The sequence below is a fragment of the Nematolebias whitei genome, chromosome 5, assembly GCF_014905685.2.
Source record: "Nematolebias whitei isolate Nwh7 chromosome 5, NemWhi1, whole genome shotgun sequence".
NCBI lineage: Eukaryota > Metazoa > Chordata > Actinopteri > Cyprinodontiformes > Rivulidae > Nematolebias > Nematolebias whitei.
In genome coordinates this window covers 21713101-21713468 of record NC_056502.1, presented here as the reverse complement: position 1 = coordinate 21713468, position 368 = coordinate 21713101, and positions in this window count along the sequence as shown.

Sequence of the window (368 nt, the reverse complement as noted above, 5' to 3'; positions counted from 1 at the left end):
AGTTAGTTAGTTAGTTAGTTAGTTAGTTAGTTAGTTAGTTAGTTAGTGCTTTGCCTGCTTTTTCAATCATTTTTCGGTCCTGATAATTTTAGATTAATGCTTCCTAATCTTCACCATAGTAATGATTGGTGGGTGGACTGCAAATACTATTGTTAGTGGCTAAAGAATGTCAGTAAATCCATCCATTCATCTATCCATCCATTCATCTGTTCGTCCATGCATCCATTCATCCATTCATCCATCAGTCCATCCATTCATCCATTCATCCATCAGTCCATCCATCCATCCGTCCATACATACATACATGCATACATACATACATACATACATACATACATACATACATACATACATACATACATACATAC